The sequence below is a fragment of the Eutrigla gurnardus genome (genome assembly GCF_963514095.1).
Source record: "Eutrigla gurnardus genome assembly, chromosome: 1".
Lineage (NCBI taxonomy): Eukaryota > Metazoa > Chordata > Actinopteri > Perciformes > Triglidae > Eutrigla > Eutrigla gurnardus.
The window spans coordinates 14,687,255-14,708,251 of NC_139915.1; the positions used below are offsets into that span (position 1 = coordinate 14,687,255).

Genomic DNA, 20,997 nt, shown 5'->3' on the forward strand with positions numbered 1-20,997 from the left:
GGAACATGCAAGTGAATCTATTGTGATGTACTTGGCTGATGCAACAGCAAAAGACTAATTACTGGTAATACTGCAATACTTACAGGCAAAACTGACACTTTGAACACACGATTCTTCCTTTTACCCATAAATAGTTGTGTCCTTATGCTTAGCTTTTCAACCAAACTGCTGAACTCTCAAAGCTGGTTAAAATAACACCTGTGTACGGTCTGTGTACGCCTTGGAAGTGTTTTTTTCTTGGATTAAATCCAAAATGGCAAAAAAGGAGAAAACCACTTGTATTTTTGCTTTGTCCTGCCACCAGAAGACCACTTGGCCAAGAGGATAGCGTGGACCTTTAGATAGCGGTTCCCTGATGGTTCAGCAAACATTCTGGCGCTGCCATTACAGCCCCGGCACGGGAGTTTCTACGAGCTAAGCCCTATGCAAAGGTACGTCTCTCCCAGCGAAATAGTTAGGGAGAACGAGAGGAAATGTGTTTTCGTGTTTTCCGGCCCATTGGATTAAATCCTACAAGCATAACAAGCCCTCAGGGTTCACCTGTTGGACTGGACGATAAAGTTACTCACTATCGCCTCTTGAGGTACAATAGGTATTACAAGACAGAGGGGCCAAGGCTAGCTGGTTGAAAGTCAAAGTCAACACTGTGAACTCTTCACATTTTGTTGATAATGTTAATTCATTATTTGAATATTTTTAACATTTTCTTTTTTGTTAAACTGTCATATGCTTGCTTTAAATGTTGTTTTCAAATTATTATATAATTCATTAATGGTCTGTTAAGACACCACAACAGTAATGTAGCCATTATTTAAAATCAAAATGAACGGATTTGCCTTTAAATGTGCAAACAGAAGTTTTTTTCCTTATTTGGGATGGCATCAGGTCCAATCATCACCAAGCCCAGACCTCACGTTGCTTTCTGTGGAATCCTCTTTGTAGAGCTACAATGATCAGGGAGATTATTTTGATCAACATCGAGATCGCGATTGATTTTAGAGACTAAATCTTTTTTTTGTACTTAAGCATTGACATAAACAGTGTTGTTTTCACCCCCATGGTGAACTGCATTCCTGCCAACACATCAAAATATGCTTCTTCTTCACCGGAATTCAGTGCATTTTTAATTTTGCCCCTAAAATATCCATGACATAGTTTTAAACTCTTCTACTCTTGACTTGCTGTTATAGGTTGCAGCTGCACGACAGCTTCTCCAAAGTGAATCTTGACCAGTGATGAATATTGGGTTCATTGTGCCGCCCCACCATCAACAGTTGGTTATTCTGTAACAGGAGGGCACACCCATTTGTGCAAACTATATTTTCACTGTTTTTGCCTCTAAATGTGGTTCAGTATCACTTTGTCTAATTCTTTTAATTGACTCCAAGAACTGTCTTTCAATGGAGACCAGAGCTCCGTCTTTAATGAGTGATCTTTGAAGTTGAGACCATTTCTTAGAGTGTTTTTACAAATGCTCTCTCAAATTTCCCCGAGCAGTACTTAGGAGGGAGTGCACACGCACGCCGTTAAGAGCTTCTTATCACCGGCTGTCCGTGGTGCTGAAGATGGAGCTGAATAAATACAACATAAAGTCCATTTTTAACTGCCTGCAGCCACACTATATGTTAAATATAAGTCAGAATGTGTTGTAAATGACACACAATATTGTATATAATTGTTCTACGATAACTAAATGATGACTTAAAAGGAAACTTTTTTTCCTTGCAGGTTCTGGAGCTTAAAATGCTCTTAGCCTCCTGAGAGTGGGTACGCTCATTCAGTTACGATGCTTATGAGAAATGCCTCTTAAGTTAAAGACGGATTTTACAATCATCTTAGTATCAAACTGCTTTTGAGACCTGGGGCAGGACAAACACTGAAATCAATATTTCAAGTAACCATTATTTCCATGTGGTCGCACAAAAAAAAAAGAAGCATGGCCTTGTTAAACACGCTTGTTTCTGTAGGAACGTTCCCTCCCCCTTTCGCTGCAACGCTCTCCTTTTCCCGTCAACCCCAACTTGACGAGGCGTCAGAGATGCGACCTTTGACTCCGACTGTAAATTAGAATCAACCATCAAGTCCGGTACACAGTGTTATTGTGGCGAGGCATGGAGACAACCAAGGAGTCACTCTGTCAGACAGGGAATATAGAGATAAACTTACAGGGTCGCAGAGCACATAAAGCGCACATAAATCATACCACACAGCATGAGTCACCGCCTCAACCATGGTGCTCTCCCTTCCTCTCCGCTCTTCACATCTCCAACAAAGCTCAACATGTTTCCTTAGCCTTATCTCCTCTTCAATATTCAATATTTCATTAAGACTTAATTCATCTATTTTTTTTTGAAGATTTTTTTTTTTCTTCTGGAGAAATAAAAGAACGTGAGTTAAGCCTCTGATTATTGGGAGGGAAAGATCTGTGTTTTTTAGTTCCTTGGGAACATTAATAAGTGACAGAAAGCTAGATTAAGAATGCTGGGATGCAGATAGAAAAAGAAAGCAAAAAAAACCGACAGTGCTTTGAAATGCTGCCAGTATCACCAACTGCACTCTTCTGACACAGCTGATTGTAAGAGAAGCCGATAGCGCAGCCGGGGTAGGCCTTTAATAATTCATTTAGTTAGGCTATGATCTATCATTTTGTACCTTTTGACATGCGATATTGAAATTTAATATTGCATCAATACAAATGATGTATTGCCAGTCGTCAGGAGAAAGGATGTGGATTGCAAAAAGATCTTTGCAAATGTCTTTTCACTCCTCTCGCGCTCTCTCTTTCCTTTCCAAAGCTTCATTGTACTTGAGTAGAAAGGCATAAGAGAAGCATCTGTCTCCCCCCCTCCTCTACTCCTGGCTTTGATATGTGTGTTTAAAAAAATGACAACTTAAAACGCTCAGGGAGAAAGTCTCCTGCACAAACCAGAGTCAAGAGAGGCTTGGAGAGAAGAAGAAGCAGAAAAAGGTGGGGAGGTGGGGGGATGGAAGCGGGAACATGACAGCAGTGGCTGAGGGAGACGCCACACGTTGTCGAGATCTTTGACATGACTCTTTAGTGTGCTGAAATCCCACAGGCGATATTCAGGCTACGATTGGAGCGTTAGGTGCTGGGAACCAAAGGCTGCCGTTGCGGTGTCAGTCTCGCCGGCTCCCGGACTGCTTCATTGACGCAGTCTGCTCAGTGAGATAGGGATGCACCGATAGCAACGCTGGCTGGTGCCAGTCTGAAGTAGATTATACGTGTCAGAGGATTTCCTCGCCACTGAATGCTGCCACCAAGGGAGACCAGCCCCCCCAAAAAACCCAAATGAAAACGTCGGTTTAAAAAAAAAAAAAGTGAAGATTTCCATCATTTTCCATCAAGGCCACAATAACGAAAGAAGCTAATGTAAATGTTGCTCAAGACTGCTCATTACACTGGATCAATTGTCTCACTCATTCAGTACAATACTTACTGCACAGTTTTATTGACATATAAAAAAAAGATTTATTCAAACATTTTAGCATTTTATTTTTGGTTATCTCTAATATCAAGCTGCTTCTTTATTTATAACCATTTACAACCACTTTTACCTGACAAAAAAACATCATGGGTCAAAATCATTGAGCCGGATTTTATCCAGTAAAAAGACCCAGAATATCTATGTGGGGCAGGTGGGAGTGGAGGATGGCTAGACACAGGACTTTCACTCAGGAGACTGCTGTTCGTGTCCTGTTGCAATCTTGACTACTACACGCTGCGTATAATGCTTGTGTTTATTGTTAAAAGACGTACGTGTGTGTATATAATACATGTCATAGTTTGAAACCTAAGGCCCCTAACCACTGGTCGGTATTTGATTTCCCACATCTTTTGTCTGAAGTCCGGTGACACCACGTACTCTTTCTGTGGTTGTTTGGGTGAAGAATGTAACTCTTTTCACTGGCATAGACACCTTTTATTTAGCAGTGGACAGACAGGAAACACAGGAGAGAGGGATGTGACATGCAGCAAAGGACCTCCGGCCGGGATTCGAACCGGGGTCGGCTACGCATATGCGTACATGGGTACATGCCATGAGCTCTAACCACTCCACCACCTGCGCGCTGAAGAACCGACCCTTGAAGGAGCATTGTTTGAATCCATGCATCCCCACTTGGCACACAAGACGGAAGTGAAGTTGTGCAGCTCCACTTCACTGCTGCAGACACGCTCGGTGCCAACACACCCCAACACCGCTCCATCACCATCCACCGACGGCCCGTGTCACATTCATTGTAAAAAAAAAAATATGGCTCGTGATGGGCTTGATGATTACAGATGACGGTGTTGATGATGATAGTGATGCTGACAGTCACAATAATGATTATGACAATGCAGAAGGTGGCCATTACACTCGGAATCATTCTTCACTCGGGAATTTTTTCATACTCAGCTAAGATGCACCCAAACCTCCACAGCACCGACGCGTTTCGTGCAAATGTACTTCGACAGACGGATCAAAATGAGCACGTGGGAGATGCGTTTTGGCGCCGAACGCAGCCTCTTTTCACGTGACTTCGGGGTGAACCGGAAACCTTGACCTGCTATTATAACGCGTTTGTGCAAACCCCCGTGTCAATCTTGTTCCCTGAGAACTGATGAGTGTGTGCAGCTGCGTCATTAACACCACATTTGTCTCTGTGTATTTGCATTCGTGCCACTGATGTACGGATGTCAATTAAACAGGGGAAGGGGGAGAAAAAACGGTTTAGGTGATCATCCCTGCATGCGTTTACAGGCTATTTATAACAGCCTCTCTCTGCTCTCATGGCCTGCTCCTCAAAAACAACACTTAACACTATTTCCGGTGAGCTTGTCTGTTTCACGCACAGCAATGCCTTTGTTGATTGCATCAACAACAAACAAAAAGAATCCCTTTTTTAATCTGGAGTGTAAACACAGCACATCGTTGCTAATATCTGCATGGCTTCCTGGAGCGTTGACCTTTAGCCGTGCCCCGACACCGCCCCGAACATGGAGGAAGTCTGCCACGCTCGTAGGTGTCTGTCTATGTTAACAGCGGGGATGGAGGATGCAGCGTGAGAGAGAATCAGGTGCCTCGGGTTGCACTGGCTCGCGGTGTGCCTCCCTGCTCGTTGCCTTATGTCAAGGCTTTATTATTTCACCTGCCAAGGTGCTGACCTCTCATACCCAGGATCCACCTTTCCTGCAATTTCCAGAAAGCAGACTTTGAAGCAGGACACCCTCCCAAAAACTGGAACGGTTGCTGCGTGCATTGAGGTGTTGAAAGGACGAGCTGAACGGTCGACCAACGGTGATGATTTGGAATTGTTTTCAGGTATTTCCTCTTTATATTTTAAATATGAATATCTTTGGATTGGTAGTTGGACAAAACTATCAATGTAAAGGCAAGGCTTTTATTTGTGTAGCATTTTCCAAAAAATAAATACATATATTAACATTTAATACACCGTAAAAAGTAAATCTAATAAAAATAATAAAATCAATTAAAAAGTGTCTCCAAGGAATTTGCACTTGGAATCATGTGGGAACACCTTCCCTGATATGACTCCCTGATTACCCCACAATATCATACTTGGAAAGTACTGGTCCTTTTCCCTTAGTGCTGCACAATTAATTGAAATGTGAGCAAAACTGCATTATGCCCTACCCTAATTTCCATGGCCAAAACAACATATTCGACAGACTTAAGAAAACAGAATCCCTGCAAAACTGACATCAGTGAAAATGAGAATAATGATGTCATTCCATCTAATATCTCTAATCATATGACGGTTGCAATATCAGTCAAAGTAATCTGTTCAGCGCTATGTCCTTAGTTAGGAGTGTCTGGTGTCTTTTTAAGTCTCTGCTTGGTTGCAGACTCTTCCCTTCCTTCCTCTTGCCTCAGGGGTGCTTTCAGCAGGTCGACACCTCAGCGGGGGGCTCGTGGTGGGCCAGGTGACCTTTGTCTGTCATTGTTTTGCTCCTCACACCTCACCCAGAGAGAAAGGGAAGGAGCTTAGTGCCTTACACCTGCCACTGGCTTTGCTGTCATAGTGCTGGGGTGCCTTGGATTTTTTTGGGTGTGCCAACGAGAGCGGAGAAGGTCCCGAGTGGTTCGTATGCACAGCCAACAGTTGGTGGATATTGCACAGAGAGCGCGGGGGCATATCATGTACACTGTGGATTCAGTGGATTGAACCCCTGATGGCCCGTTGTGCTAGCGTCCGCTCCGAACTGCACTCAACCCCGTTGATAAGGATCAACACAAGCAGCTGCTATGTTGATGATCCTTAAAAGCGACGCTAGAGTTTCCAAACGTGGCGGTGCGCTGGAGATAAATCAAGCGTATACCTCGAGTGAATAAGGGGACGGAGATGAAATGACATACCCAAAATGCTGCCTCCGCCGGGGCCTGATTGAGTTCAGGTGGCTAGAAAGTGTCTCACCCAGGGCTAGTTGTCAGTGAAGGATCTGCTGTCTTCTCATCTCTTTGTGCTGCGGGGCTAACTGGTGAACATCGGGTGTGTTGCCTTTTGACGGATGTTTGCGCGCCTCCTGTGTTGCGGGGGACGGGCCGTTGACACACTTCATATTTCAAAGGCAAGGTCTGAGGAAGAAATGAAGATTGATGCGGGAAAATGGCGTTGCGACTCGTCGCCCATCCGATACATATATTATCATTTACACGTACGTGACACCTTGGTGCACGTCTGTATATCTATGTATACATATGCATGGGCATGATCCAAGGCGCCACACATATTCACATGGTGGGTGTGCGTGTGTGTGTGTGTTGGGGGGGGGGGGGGTTCCTCTGTTATTAGAACCATGTGATATAATTGCATTTGATCTCCAAATAAACAGGGAATCAGTCCATCTCCTTGGTGGAGATGGCAGATGTGATGGACGACCGCATTAGCGGCGAGGACAACATTAGATTTGCTCAAAATTATTGATCTTTTGTTTGCGAGCCAAGTCGGCGATAAATAACAGTGCATGGGAGATGTGACTCATTATCACCGTGCCAAAAGCCCGACAGACCTCTGTCAAAACACACTCCCCCCCTCCCCCCCCCCCCCCCCCCCCTCCTTGCTTTCATCTCCGTCACTACAAACCAATTTAATCTGTTTTTAATCCTTCCCTCTTTTCTGTCGCCGGCGCCTTTAATGCGAGGCCTCACTGTCACTATCTGATTCCCTTAAAATTTTAATCCCGCACTGATAACCCTGTATTATTACATATTACACACTCGCAGGCGGGCAGGACACTCACACACACATACACATATACACATGCAAATATGAGCGCGCGGCGTTTTAGTGGCTCTTTCAGTGTTTTTATTCCTTTTTACCTTCTTAGTGAAGAAAAAATCCTTTTATCACACAATGGGTAATTTATATCCATTACCAGCGTTTTCAATCCTTTTCAGCGCGGCTGTCACTGCCTTTGGCACACTCGTGATTAATGTGATCTAATAATAGTCTGCCATTATATTTCCTTTAGTAAAACATGTACCAACATCCTATTCAGCTCCACGAAATTCATTGCCCCTTAAAATATTTTTCCCCTTTTCGTTTGAAAGACAAGATTGCTATTCCCCCCCCCCCCCGAACCCCCCCCTCTCTGTCTCGTTGCCTCCCAGGAGGTGATTATTTGTTGGGGGTGGGGGTTAGTGATGGCACTTCCCTTATTTTTTACACTTATGAGAATGATGAGAGGTGCCATGATTCAAGGTGGTTTGTGTGGATGCATTTAGTCCGGTATGAGTGTGTAGCGAGTGTGTGTGTGTGTGTGTGTGTGTGTGTGGCCACATTGTTAACTGGAGGTTGAGAACAGTTTCACGTCAGCGGAATTTTAGTTTATTAATTACAAATAATCATATGCAGCTTTCGAAGCATTTTGTTAAATTAAATATTTGTCGTTTTTTTCCATCTTAATGAAAGATACATCTTTTTTTAATCAATAACATTTACCAATAGTCTGGTTCAAGCCATAATGATTTTATTGAACTATCCACGCACACATCCATCTTTCTATTCTTCATGTTTGTTCTTTTAGAGCAGGTAGTTTGGAAAGCTGCTCCCCATGGAATGTCCGTAGGATTAGGTGTGTGTGTGTGTGTGTGTGTTTTGTCGGGGAGGTGGCCCAGCAGTGGGCTCTGTTCCCTCCCAGCCGGACAGCCTGAGCCAGTCTGCCACTCATGGGGCACGTTTCAGACGGGGCGGTGCCAACATGCAGACACACACACACACACACACACACACACACACGTTCCTGGCTCCTTCTTACAATGAGGGTTAACCCTTACGGGGTTCTTAGACTTGTATCCAGGATGAACAGGTGGTCCCACAAAACATGGGCATCCATTTCCTCATGACTTATCCCAGTGTGTGTGTGTGTGTGTGTGTGTGTGTGTGTTGATGAGGAGTGAGGGTTAGACAGAGACATGGAGGGGGGAGAGAGAGGAAGCGCACCCATGACTGTGTGGCTGTGGGACACCTTGTGTGTGTGTGTGTGTGTGTGTGTTTGTGTGTCGGTGTTGTTTGGGACCGGTGGCTGGCGTGCGGAGCAGCTTGACGAGGGTCTCGCCGCCGTGTGAAATCCACATCAGATGGCCACTGTGACAAGAACAATATTCCATCCAGCTCCCGTTAAAGCAAGGGACGGCTTAATATATGTGTGTGCCGCGCGACCGTTTGTTTGTGTGTGTGTTCTCTGACACCTGACCCCGGAGTCCGACCGCACCAAACACAGCTGTCAACACTTCACATCTATGGGGTTTTCTTTCTCCCCTTCACTTTTTTCTCCCTGGGATCCCCCCCCACCCAGGATCCTTCCATTAAAGATAACTTGTATTGAGCCACATCTAATTCCCTTCAATCCGCCTCCCCCTCCTTGTCTCAAGTGATCCCTTCCCAGCAGAGAAAATCGAAGATAAACCACTTCTAAAGCAAAAAAAAAAGAAAGAAAAAAAAAAGAACGATGTGCTCCACTTTGGATGTTTTAAATATCACCTCCTGACGTGTGTGTACGTGTGTGTGTTGTGTTGGCTGCTTTGGTGAAACGCAGCACAATCACAAAGTTTACCGCCTGACCGCTGCGGCGATGCAAGTTGCGCTCAGCATCTGGTCGCTACAACACGTAGCCGAGACCTTCTCTGCCTTTGATAGCTGGAGTCTTTCATGTCGGGAGGAAAAACACTGTGCTTTACTCCGCTTTATTTGTTCTTTTGTGATGTGTCTGTGGCTCAGGCCCCTCGGAAGCCCAGACACATGTGAAATAGACGTTTTTCGGAAAATATGAGTAAGAAAAGCAAAGAGAGACAGAGAAAAGGCAGAGAGCAGAATGGAGCCGAGGAGATAAACATAAACAGAGCGGGAGTGAGGGAGAGAGAGAGAGAGTTTCTCTCTGAGTCAGCGGGTTTTAGTAAAGTCTGATTAAACGAGGTGGGAATCGGGTTGGGGTAGTAAATAACAGCGGTGTCAAAATGTTGCTTAATGACCTGGATATCTATTGCATGGAACATGTGACTGCAGATCTACGCAGGAGCTGTATTTTCTTTTCCTTGAATGCCTCGGCGTGCAGGGGGAGTTGAGATATTTCAAACGACTCGCTGTGAGTGGAGAGAAATTCACTTCGCAGGCTTTCCTGGCAAGATGGAGAATTTGGCAACACTTATCATTAACATCACGTCTATTCTTCATCAACATACAGCAGAGTTTATGAGAACCTTTCACAGAACTGATCAATCAGGACTCACCAGCGCTCACTGGACATTCTTGTGTAGGTGCAGTGTTAATAGGCAGTTCTTTTGTCGTATGATACATTTCCTCAAATTATATGTTTAAAATGATACATTATGTGCTGATTTGCATACATTTCCTGAAAAAAAAATGTAGAGAGGAAGGAAACTGGAATCTTTGCTGCATGTAAGCTACTGAAGAGGAGATTTCTGAGGAAAAACTAGATCTGGGAAAACGGCCTTTAAATATATGGATTGTTAAATTCTATACATTTTTAAGATACGACAAATATAACTAAAATACTGTATATCACCATGGAACTGGCCCACCTGACCGCTTACATTAAGACAATTCTTTTTTCGCACTACAAGTTGAAACCAATGAGTTTGAAGCTGAGTGCCACAGAAAGACACGTCACTCATTGACACGTCATTTTTTTTTATTTTTTTTATGTTGACTGAAAAAAAAATGGAAATATGGAGGAGGACCGCCTGCACGTAACACTTCTCCACACTGTGTCTGTTTGGGGTGATGATGACGATGATCATGACACACACATTCATGGGCGAACATGCAGCTGAAAAATATGAAATATCAGCAGACCGCTTATACTAAATATTAACAACATCATTGTACGATCTAGATGCTTGTAGGTTTGTTGCTACTGGAATATTGGTGACGCACAAAGTGGGACATACAGTATATCCATAGATACACAAACAAGTGAATGAAAAGTGGCTAAACTGGAGGAGAGCAGAGAGCTGGAGGTTATCGCGGCACAGTCAGCGGTGCCACAGTCGATTCACCTTCCCCTCCTCTTTGCAGGGGGAGTCGGGGGGGAGGGGGGAGACCCCTTCTCGTGGAGGGGATGCCCACAGCAAAGGCAGAGGAGGGGAGGGAGGGAAGGGGAGCAGTGGTGGCGGTGAACTCAGCATTTTCTTATCTTCTCTCTCTGTCTCTCCCCCCCAGGGCTCCCTGATCTGTGCCGACCAGAAGCGGAGCTGAAGCTGAGGCTGGCTTAACGGGGCTGAACACGCCGTCACACTGTCCAAGGAGCTACCCCCACCCGCCGTCTGAGGTGACTAAGGGCTTTACGGGGAAAAGGCGGGCTGGCGGGGTGGGGTGAGGGAGAGGAAACTTCAGGTCGAGAGGAAGGTAGAGGGTACGCTAGGCTGCGGTTTTTTTTTGGCGAGTAGTTTTGCATGAAGGTGTGAAAGTTCCTGGAGAAAGGAGGAGATGAGGGAGAAAAAGGGAGCAAAAGACTTGACTGGGAGGAGAACGGCCTAATGCAGCAGGCTATCCACACTATGACACAATCTGTGTAGGGTGATGATGACGATCACTGTGGTGATGAGGATGATCACCATAATGACACACACACACATTCACGGGGCAGTGGGCTGGGACATCCGTTGGATGTGGATGTACAGAGGACCTGCACGGGCATATCAACAGATAATTCCCATTTAATCCCGTCAGTTATCCGTTGTAGTCTGTCTTTAAGTCCGAGCTGACTGTCTGTCTTTTGTCGGCCTCCTTGCCAGTGTCCAGACCAGAAGCTGTGCAGTGAGCGAGGGCCTGGGTTATGTAATAGGCAGGTGTAGCACGTGCGTGACTCGACCTACGTCTGAGGGCTCCAGATGCAAGGGAAGGGAGTCGTGAGGAGAAGTTAGAGTGGAGGACCCTGCAGGCCTGTGAGACCCGGGCCTGACACGCTGGCATGCTCTGAGGACGCGAGGTTAGTTCACCTAGCATCTATTTCTTGGGCAGCTGTGGAAAATGCCTTTGCCGTCATATCAGGAATATCTAGCCGCGGTGTGGATGAACATGTCGCGTGCATCTGTTAATAGTGGGGCCTGATACGTGCGGCCACGGTAGTGATTTATTTCCGTTGATATTAAAGTGGGGAAAGACTGCGGTGCTGGTTTGGCATCTTAATGCAGTAGCATGACAGAGTTAGTGAACTCTTTTCCCCTCGCAGCACCTTCTCTCATCCGTTCCTTTGCCAAATTTGGACGCTGACACTTAATGAATCTGCCATAATTCATATATATATGAATAAACAGTATATGTCGGTGTGTTAGTGTGTGCGCGGCTGTGTGCGGAGTTTAAAATGAAGCATTACGGGAAAAAAAAAAAAAAGGCTGAAAAATTTAGCACTCACATTATTTTCTAATGCCATTCTTTAGAATCTCACTGTGTCACTCTAACAAATGCGCGTGTCGGAAAGTTCAGGGGATTTTGTAGGGCGCCTGTGAACAGTGAGTGATGGCAACCAGCCGACTCTCAGCTCCCTCTTGTCTACCAACAGCTCCATGTGAGCCCCATGCACCATATTCCTTTCTCAGAACTAACGCCGCGGTGAATCGAAACAAAAAGGCCACATATTTTATTTATGTGTCAAAAGTGCGGTGAAAGGAGGGCAGGAAGGAGGGAGCGGGGGCGTATCACTCTATCCGTCGGTTGATATCATGCCATCCATGCGGATCAATTCTCCCAGACAGAGGGAGATGAGAACGAAGCGAGCGTGAGGAGGAGGAGGCGGGGAGGGAGGGAAGAAGGAGAGCTGAAATGGTGGTCGTATTGATTTGTCAAAGAAATACAGCGTTCAGTGTTTTGCTTAAACGTCCACATAAACCTGAGCTGTCAGAGGTGGGTGGGCTTAAACTGACATTTGGCCACACCGCCATAGATTGTGGATTTTCCGCTTGGTTTAGCTGTACACAGTCTTACCCATCAACTTCATGTGGAAACAGGCATAGTGGCCCCTGCTTGCTCAACATTGCTTTGCAGCACACCTACACTCTTCAATGGAATCCTCTCTGAATTAGCCACATTAGTCAATCAATTAAGATTTCTTACATTTTTGTAAAAAAAAGTCCACTAGCTTTTCTGAAGATTCCAACAACCTCTCTCAGTATTCCTCAGCAGATGGTGCTCCAACTGAGACTAGTAGATTTTATCCACTAATAGTGTACGATCATGATGAACACATTGTGTATTAATGCAATACACATGATTCATGAGGGGCGTGGAGCAATGGTGCTCCAGGGACAAGGCTGTTCTCGGACACTGTTCAGAGCTATACTATAAAAAAGTAATGCACTATAATTCGTACATAGGCCACGTAATCAATGTGTATGTAATCCCCTTAATCTGGAGCGAGGACAGGTGACGGAGCATTAAGAGCAACAAAGTCTGGTGGTGGGTGATGGATGGGTCTGCAAACAGTGGATGTTCACCCAGGACACCAATGTGCATGTCCCGAGGAGAAACCCAGAAGTCCAAGTTGACTTATTTGTCATTTAGTTTACCGTAGGTAGCACCAATACTGTAGTTATTTTATCCCACACATCAATCTTTTCCTAAACCTAATAAAGTAGTTCTGTTCCCAAAACACTGCAGGGGCTTGTGCAGGACATTCATTGCAAAATGCACTGAAAACAAGTAAATAACAGGGCTGTCAATTGATAAAATATTTAAAAGTGATTAATTGCGTGATTGTCCATAGTTAATCCCAAATTAATGACACATTCTTTATCTGTTAAAAACGTACCTTAAAGGGAGATTTTTTAATGCTGTTATCAAGATGGGAGTGGACAAATATGCTTGCTTTATGCAAATGTATGTATATTTATTATTGGAGTTAATTATCAACACAAAACATTCACATATATTGCACAGAAACCCTCACAGGCAATACATGCTCAAATCACAATGCAAACTGGAGGCCAACAGCTGTCGCTGTGACAGCGTGCTGACCTTGTGTTCAATGTACAAAGTGAAGCCGAATGTCTTTTTCTTTTTACATTCAAAGCTTTCATTGAGTTTTTTTTTAATACGACTTTGAATTTCTTTCCTCATATTTAATCTTGTACAAGTTGTGTGTCTAACATACGCATAGAGATGTAAATTACATCTGTATTCCCCAGATGGAAATTACTCATTAATTAATTAAGGTAAATGCATAGGTAGACCAAATTCTAAGAAACCGACCTATCCAAACCATATTCTATCCATCTATCGTCTACCGCTTATCCTGTATTCAGGGTCGCGGGGGGGCTGGAGCCGATCCCAACTGACATTGGACGAAGGCAGGGTTCACCCTGGACAGGACGCCAGTCTATCGCAGGGCTCCAAGCCATATTTTATTCTTGATTTACATCAACATTTTTCCATAATAATGATCCCAATTTGACACCTATCTAAATCCCATGGTCCTACAAGAAGTCATACATCTGCAGATGCTTAGGGGAATCGCATTCCAAAATTGTGAATAACTACAGCAACCTTGGTAAGAATGGAAAGAAAAACACTGCAATATTATGTTAAGATACAACCTCAATTAAGACCACCCACGCACATTTAGCTGACTGTGGTGAAACTCCCACATCTAGAAAAGACTAAGACAGCATCTCGGTGCTTGATTGGTTCAAGGAATCTGCCTGTAATCCTGTCATGTTCATCCACTCTCAAAAAATGTAGGCAGTCCCATATATGACCATGGCGGGTTAGAGAAGAGCCCTCTTCCACTCTGTGACTACATACCTGGCGCAAGGACAAGAGTGGAAGGGGCAATGAAATTAAAGAGCAGTTAAAGAAAACTGGAGAAAAGAGCAGAGTGTGCACGGGGCCATAAAAGGGATAGTTTAACCATTGATCGAGAGCAGTGGTGGAAATGGCAGCTGTAAATCAATTTTATCTTGGAGCAGCTAAAGAGTGTTTTCTAATGAGGTTAATGCCACATAATGGCTAAATTCTTCTGCTTAAAAGATGCCCTCAAGGTGGTGGCGAGAGATAGATGTCGCAGTGGAAAGCTTAACACCTCACCATTCAGCACCAAGCAGACAGATGCCTTCGTCTTTCAGGGAAATTGTGTCTTAAATGATGTTAAACCTTTATCCGTTGGACGGTTTCAGGGGATCATTTTATCATTCGCTACACCTTTGTCTAGACAGCTTGTTGTATCGATGGACAGATACATCTGTGGCTGTGACGGGCATTTAGTAAATTATTTAGTCCATGTTGTCCATCTTCCTATATGATGAGCTCCTTCCTGACCACAACTACAGCATATAAAACAAAACCTAAGAACACTATTTCCAGATTTTCAAAAAAACAAACCTGTGTGAAGTAAATTCAAACAACTACGGGTGTTTTTTTTAAATAGCACTTGTCATCTCAGTGTTTGGCAGCAGGCAGGCTAGCATGTCAAACTGGAACAGGCCGGAAACTGAAAAGACAAACTGACCCAGCACTAATAGATTATGAATCAAGTTGACCTCTGGCAAATAGTAGTGTTTCTGAAATCCTTTGTGTTTTGGGAAATGAGGCCTGAACATCCCACTCAACACACACACACACACACACACACACACACTTCGTCAACACACAATGAGTTTTCTTTTTTTTTTCGTCCATAGAATCATGTAACATATTCACTAGGGATAAACTAAAATGGGTTTTAATGATTTCATATTTACATGTTTCCACAAGTAAGAGGGCAAAGTGCTGGTAGAGTGGATGATCGGTGTCCTATGTGATCTGGGATGAAGTGATGCAATAAGATATGTTGTTTACTGGTTAAATGGGTGATCTTTAAGAGCATCTTCTTATTGGTGACTGCAAACATATGGATGAACAGATGGCACCGTATGGAGGAAGTGACTAAATAATGCTACTGTACAGGAGAAGACGATGGGGTCAGACAGACAGGTGATGTAGTTTACCGATGGCTGTAATTCTCTGTTGACAACGCTTGTAAATGTCGACAGTATGCGGAGTGAAGCTGAGGTTATTGTCCAGTGCCATTCCACTAAAGTACATGAAAGGCTCCACCACTTCTAGTTCTGTAATTTGATGGTGAGATCGTGTGGAAAGGTCGATCTTTATGATTTCTTGCTGATATTCATCAGTTTGTTTTTGGAAGATTATCCAAGTCTGGGACTGAATTCCCAGTCAGATACACTTAACAGTACAACGCTCTTGGGAAAAAGCAGTCCTGAGATCAGCAAACTGGGCATCAACACCCCCTGACTCTCTCAATACTGGACTAAAAATATCAACTCTTTTCATAGCTTACAGTATTACGTATTTCGTTTCTTAAGTCCCACCTGCAGGTGGAAGCCTCTGGAACGACTTTTTGACTGTGGGACATTTGAACACAATGTCTAATAAGAATGGATTGAGTTCAAATGGTTTAAAAGCTTGCATAATCATTCTACAAGGTGTGTGATGACTAGTATTTTCTTCAAAAACCCATACCTGACCTAGGGTGAAGTATTAGGTAATGCATCAAAAGACAATGTTACTTTTGTGTCCTGACCAGACAGGAATACGCAGAGTTGACAGTTGTGGAATTAAATGGGTGGGCGTGTTTTTAACAGCCACAAATGTTGGTTCCAAACCGGAGCTTGTCCAAAGGTAATTACAGAGTGCAAAACATAACACAAGCAAACGTGAGCTACTTTCATTGGGTCGGCCTGCATCTTTATTTTTACACTTCTGTCCGCTGGATGTGCTCCTTTGCCCCTCTTGTTGGGTTGGGAGGAAGAGTCAACAACTGCCGCAACTACAACCGATATGTGCAGGGATTCCCAAAGCATCCAGTATCAAGACTAATCACAAGCTAGCTAGCTGGCGTGTTAGCAGACGTAGACGTTTCGAAATATTACATTACACAAATTGCATTAGATAGTAATGGAAGCCTATGGAATCTTCTTTGTCTTAAGTGAGAGTGATCCGAGGAGTCTGTAAGCTGTAAACTAGACTCCACCATCAGATTGTTGACGGAAAGAAGCTCGTCATCACAAATGTGATGTCGAGACACTGGGTGCTTTGGTTTATGGGAGAGGCTTGGAGGGATTCTAAATCATAGGGATGTAGCACTGATGAATAGTATTCAACAGCTGAATTAGTCCAACGCTGAGCACATGTATTGATCACAGCATATATGGTACTTATTCACTACCAACTCTACAAAGGCAAACCACTGAGAAAGACCAATGATACATATTTAAAAAATGCTGTCATATACCAGTGTCTGCAGACCACTCTAATGTGTGTGTGTGTGTGTGTGTGTGTGTGTGTGTGTGTGTGTGTGTGTGTGTGTATGAGTAAAGAAAATGAGAACAACCAGCGTGTGGCTTGAAACTTAAGGAAAGTTCATCTCCACAGACCTCGAGCATTGATCACTGGGGCCCTAAAGCTATTATCATGATCTAATTAGGTTTAACATAAGTCTGTGTCACGGCCCGGTGCAAGGCTGCCTTGTCCCCAATTCCACACTTTCACAGCATCCCTATTTAAAAATAGCACACATGTGCCACACATACATGCAGTGAATACTAATAATTTTTTTTTCCCATGCAGAGATCCACCTTAATGTCAGACTGAGGTCTGAGCACGGTGAAATTATGTAATTCATGAGGCCAGGAACCAACGTGGGGTAATCTCCCAGGCTTCCCCTCTCCTGTAGAGGCCTGCTTGCACTCGGACAATCCCTCAAACAGAAATTGGCGTACATTGCGTGAAAAATAGAACACATCTCCCTTATTTAAAATGATACTTTGTTATCCCCTGACGTGCTTTGACTTCATAAAATACCAAAGAATGTATGAACCGGCTTTAGAGACATTTATTGTTTGAATCAGCAGTTATTAATGAAAAAAAAAAACACTTTAGTATTGTTGGCACGAGTGCAATGGCCTCCCGTGGGTTGCACTTTTTATAATTTAACATCTCATTTGTTTTTCGTTGTGTCTTATAATTCTCACAAAGCTTCAACTTAAAGACTAAACACGTATATTGTCTGAATCAGCAATGGAGGGTTGCCATAATGATATTTATAAATTTCGAAAAGTGGATAACTTTACTTGCAGCTCGGAGGCATCATGTTCTGGCGGCGTTCTATTCTCGTCAGCGCGATATTGAAAAAAAAAAAAAACGTCTAGGAATCTCGTCAAATTTGGCACAAACATCCACTTCGGTTGTCAAAGGTCACTGTTGCCTCATAAATCAAGTTTTTGGCCACAAGTCAATAATTCATACGTTACCTATGGAATAGGATAAGATGTTGAAGTGATGACATTTTGGATAGACATGGAGATACACTGCAACCTGAGGCAAATAGCCACATGCTCTGTTTTACACAGTTCCAATGCAACTTTGGAGCATTTATCCAGTTCTCCTCCGCTCTGCTCTCAGCATTCCTGTGAGCTATGAGTCAGAGATGATCTGAATACCCCTGGCTCAAAAAGTGTGGAAGGTGAAACATGTAGCCGGTGACCTAACAAGAAGACCTTTGAGGTGCATGCCATTAATATAGCTGTCAAAAATCTTCCAGAACAGAATACCGTATTTAATTTGTTTTATGTACCTTATATCTGGGCTGCGGTGCTTTTAATACAGCTGTGAATTACCTACTCTGACACCTTATTCATTTTCAACATGATTAGCGGCAGTGGTGTGCATGGCTGGCGCAGTGGGTGGCTGTGGCCCAGTGCACACACTCATGGGCTCATTATGCCATCGCACAGGTGTAATGGAATGGACCCACACGCACACACTCACTCACACATGCGAGGCTTTGCATGTACAAACTCAAGAACATGAAAGCTTGCACACAGACTGAATACAGTGGGCCCTCTTGGCCTCTTCACAAAGCAACTGTTTTTTTCAGTGTTGTACAATCTGGGCATCCACTACAGTCTTATTATTTCAGGGCCAGGCTGAGGGACCATGCTTCAGGCCCCATATAAGGGAAGACAAGTCTGCAAAAAAAAAAGAAAGAAAAAAAAACGTGTTAAGAGGACTCTCCTCCCTCTCCACTACTCCTGTGTCCTCTGCTATTATGAATAGTGGCGGTAAGAGAGAAAAGCATATACTCCATTTGAATCTGTTCATGGTTCCTGAAGGACCACTCTCACCAGACGAGGGCCCTTTTTCCTCACCCCGCCCCCCCTCCCTCCCTCTTTTGATTGATATGTGAAATCCGTCTCTCTCTGCAGCTCTAAAGGCAGTCCCTGTGTGTGTCTGAAAGGTGCTCATTGTTGAGTCGAGACCACTTTGTCAAGAAACAATCCTGTTCCCAAGGAAGCCGAGAATGTCTTAAAAAAAGATACAGGGCCTTATTGTGTACATTGGGGAACTTTAATTTTGTGTGTGAGGTCATTTTAATCCTGATGAATTTTTATAGTAGCGCTTGTAGTTCAATGGCTGGTCGCCCTAATGCTCTAAAGAAGGGGCAAAATAAAGGAAGAATAGGGAATGGATGAAAAACCCACCCACAGGCCCGTTGGACAATCCTAAACTTAGTGTGTCAGAGAGTGAGGAGGAACGGTGCAGGCCTTTGTTGATAGACACATTGGGATGTATTTAGATTCTACAAAGGAGATTCCCTCAATGGAGGCTTGATTTCTGCTACAAGGTTTAAAAATGCGCGGTCTAAGGATAGATTTGCCACGGGATAAAGGTTGTGTCGGGTAATCTCTTAGGCCACAGAAGCCGATGTGAGCGAACCACCCAAGTCTCTGAACTGATGCCAAAGAGGAAAAGGCAACAAGCGTCTACACAGACATGCATCTATGGCACCGCTAATGGTATGATTGAGCATTCTTAATTGCTATATTGGATTCTTCCAACCCCATTTTCTCACATTTGACCAAAGCTAAACTTTCCCAATGAAAGTCATGTCATGTCAGAGTCTTATTCTTTATGACAATAGATGGGTAACCTCTTCTTTTGTGTAAACTAATGGTCTTATTTGAGCAGCAGTTTGTCTTTTCATCCGGGCGTCGTGGCTGTTTTGTTGTTGCTGGCCCTCTGGCCTTGTGTAGGTTTAGACTGGATACGAGCCTATTAGGCAGACAAGTCAACGTGTAAACACGGAGCAGCTGAAAATGTGATACTAAACCGGATAAAGTAACAAGATTTGTGTACTTTTTGGGGGGGGGGGAATTAAAGCACTACATAAACACATAATTTGTTTTATTTTGTTCCTTTCCTCAAAATGGTGTACCGTCGAAGGAGGATTGCTCATCACCGTTGTGGCTAAATAGAAACTGGATCTTATTTGAGATATGGCAGGGCGAGACCAAACAGCATGATTCATAATGGTTATTTATGTTGCTGAGACTCAGCAGGGGGGCAAAGGAATGGTCTTTACTAAGTATGTCTGTCCGCTTACTTTCTCCTCAGTTGGGCTCGTCTTCCGGATAAATGTTTCTCACATGGGTACCAAAAAAAACAACCATCATCTTGATGTTTCTGATCATTCCCAAAATAATGAGTGCATGAGTCTGTAGTTCTTGTGCAAAGAAAATGAGGTGCATTCAAACAAGTTTCACTGGTACGTTGTGTCTGAGGCAGACAAATTGCTCTTATTTTGGGTTGACCTCTAGTTTGGCGACGGATCAACAGAGTGCCTCCAAATTCCAGTAGTTAGCAGACATACACATAAACATACCAGTACTGACACTTGTTCCCCCTCTTTCCTCTAACTGTCCTTTATCTCTCTCTTGCTCTGCTTCTCCCTCCTCCCTCTTTCCCCTCTGTTCTGAGATGCACAGATCCAAGTGCGCAATGGTGCATTACTAAAGACACCTGCTCTGTTGATGTGGCCAGGCAGATTGACTGTGTACTTGTGTGTGTGTGTGTGTGTGTGTGTGTGTGTGTGTGTGTGTGTGTGTGTGCACATTTATTCTTTCATCAATTTTTAGGCTGAGACTGGACCCAGACCTATCAAAATTGTTATGTATTGAATCTGTTCATTTCTGCCTCAAATTATGCATGATAGACTTTTTAAATCTGTGTCCTGCAACTAGCTGACACGCTGCCCTTCTCAAGGTTTGACACCAAAAATAGCAAGAATCTCCGACCATGCGGTCATATTATTAAATGGTGAGGTCGATAACCCAGCCCAGTTGCCGGGAAAACAGTTTGGCATTGTAGGTTTCTGCAAATGTTTGGAGGTGTCTTGAACAAACACGCGACTTAAACCCTGGAGATTGCTGTTCATGTCCTGTGTGAAACTAAAATGCAACGTTGATATTGTGCTACGTTCCATTATTAATCCACACTTGAACTTTTTGTTTGTGCCCTAAACCTAACCTAATCGCTTGACATCATTAACCGTGTGTTATTGTAATATGAAAAGTATAAAGTAATTACACTCAACGTATCCCGTGGTTTGCAGAAAGATACAATGCCAACATTTTTTTCTGGCGACTATGTTGGGATAAACTCATCATCATGATGATAAGT

The 20,997-nt window shown here is 43.8% G+C and overlaps 1 protein-coding gene across 3 annotated transcripts in view; it reads left to right on the forward strand.

Moving 5' to 3' along the window:
* znf536 (zinc finger protein 536) overlaps nt 1–20,997 on the forward strand; it is a 218,101-nt gene that overhangs the window by 32,942 nt on the left and 164,162 nt on the right. For all 3 annotated transcript variants that reach the window (XM_084006599.1, XM_084006602.1, XM_084006600.1), the window contains exon 3: nt 10,705–10,813. The gene's annotated coding sequence lies outside the window, so the exon portion shown is untranslated. The remainder of the gene's footprint in view (nt 1–10,704; nt 10,814–20,997) is intronic.